Source organism: Thalassophryne amazonica, chromosome 7, assembly GCF_902500255.1.
Source record: "Thalassophryne amazonica chromosome 7, fThaAma1.1, whole genome shotgun sequence".
In the NCBI taxonomy this organism is placed as follows: domain Eukaryota; kingdom Metazoa; phylum Chordata; class Actinopteri; order Batrachoidiformes; family Batrachoididae; genus Thalassophryne; species Thalassophryne amazonica.
Window position 1 is genome coordinate 23,183,579 of NC_047109.1, and position 2,401 is coordinate 23,185,979.

A 2,401-nucleotide genomic window follows, 5' to 3' on the forward strand; every position below is an offset into this window, starting at 1 on the left:
CGGAGATACTCCAATCCCCACAGTATCTGAGCAGCCTATAAAAAGCCTGGGAAGCCATTATGATGCAAGCCTGAAGAACAGTGACCAGATTAAACAACTATGCAAGGACATCAGCACTGGGCTACAGTCCATCGACAGCACCTAACTACCGGGGAAGCTAAATATCTGGTGCCTTCATTTCGGCCTCCTTCCCCGGGTGATGTGGCCCCTTGCAGTCTTCGAAGTCCCCATCTCAACTGTAGAGAAGCTGGAAAGAGGCATTACAGCCTACATCAAGAAGTGGCTTGGAGTTCCTCGATGCCTCACCACCATAGCCCTCTACGGAGCTGGTATCCTCAAGTTGCCCCTCACTAGTCTCACGGAGGAGTTCAAGTGCGCAAAAGCACACTTGCAGATGACACTGAACCAATCTCAGGACACAGTGGTGAGTAACAATGCTCCAGTCCTGGCTACCGGGCACAAATGGACACCAGCAACAGCAGTGGAGGAGGCAACATCAGCGCTCAGACATGCTGAGATTGTAGGAAATGTTCGGCATGGAAGAGGAGGCCTTGGCCTAACTACCAGTCACCCAGTTTGGAGTAAGGCCTCGGCACCAGAGCGGAGGATGATGGTGGAGGAGATATGCCGTCAGGAAGAAGCTGCAAGATGGGCTAAAGCAGTTTCCCTTGGCAGACCGGGTCAGTGGACACGGTGGGACAGTGTGGAAAGGAGGAGGTTGAGCTGGAGAGAAGTGTGGGCCATGGAAATGCGAAGTTTGAGCTTCGCCATTAGAGCTACATACGATGTGCTGCCAACCCCATCCAGTCACCACCAGTGGTTTGGTAAGGATCCAGCATGTTCCCTCTGCTCCAAGCCAGCCTCCCTGCGGCACATACTTGTAGGGTGCAAGACCAGTCTTACCCAAGGGCGGTACACTTGGCACCACAACCAAGTCCTAAAGAGCATTGTGGCCACTCTGGAGGCAAAGCGGGCTGCCGTCAACTCTTTGCCAACGCCAGTATCCATGCCCCCATGGGCAACTGCTTTTGTCTGTGAAGGGGCCAAGGCAGAAAGTAATTCCCCTGCACCAGTGGAGAGAGGCCAGCTGTATTTGGCGCATGACTGGAAACTACTGGTGGATATTGGCCAGCAGTTTGTATTTCCTCCAGAGATTGCCACCACCACCCTAAGACCTGACCTGGTGCTTTTTCTCCATCTCTGAAAAAGGTGTATATCATCAAGCTCACCATACCCTGGGAGGAGGCAGTGGATGAGGCATATGAGCGAAAACACCTGCGGCATGCTGAGTTAGCTGCAGAGGCATGACATCGCGGCTGGAATATACAAGTCCGACCAGTGTAGGTGGGTTGCAGAGGATTCGTGGCGTCATCTACCACCAAGCTGCCGAGAGACCTGGGAGTCAGGGGCAAGAGCCAACGCACAGCCATTAAGACTACATCAGAGGCAGCAGAGAGGAGCAGCCAGTGGCTGTGGATCAAGAGAGATGACCCTAGCTGGGCCCCCAAGTAGCAAGCTGGGAGGTATGCGGTCATCTTAGGCATGACTCAGGGAATTGGATACCCCTGCTTTGCACAGTCCCACGAGATATTCACTTTTCAACAACAAGGTGATTCGTGATCAATTGGGCATGGGATACAAGCTCAAGTCTGATCACCCTGTAACTGGCCGCCTCCGGTGAGGGTGTATAGTGTGAAAGGCCGAAACATCCTATGAGCTGGAGAAGCACTACTGATGATGCATCCCAAAATTTAAACCATTCACCAACTTCTGTACGTGCTTGCACAAGGAGAATAACATCTTAGCCTGTGTTTGGAAATCTTCATATCACACAGCATCCACAGTTTTTGTTACTATGCGGTTGTATAGTAGTTCATGAGCCAGTCATCAATTTTGACCTAATTGATACCACTTAAGGGGAAGAAACTACACTTAGAATCCAGCCTCAGTGTATCATGGCCTACACAAAAAATGGATAGCCATCCCCGGGTGATAGCTGTAGCCAGGTAGGGGTCAATGAAGAATTACACAGAGGTCAAACTTAAAAATGCTCCAGTCATACTGAAAACTATATCACATTTGGCTGATTATAACGATTCCAAACAGGTATAGTTTGGACTATCTATGACTGAATGTGATGGAGTTATGGGGTAAAAACAGCAAAAATGGTGACAAAGGTGAGTTTCAGTTTGTACAGGGGTCAAAAGTTAAAGTTGCTCCAATTTCAGTAAAAAAATTATGCAAATTATTGTTTGGATTAGTCAAACAAAGTCAACACCCATTAGATTCTATGACATGTGACATATGTTACCCTCTAACTTGATAACCAAGTGTGACAGATGGTGAAAACTATTCCTTATTCAACCCTATTAACCCAAACAATAATTTGCATAACTTTTTA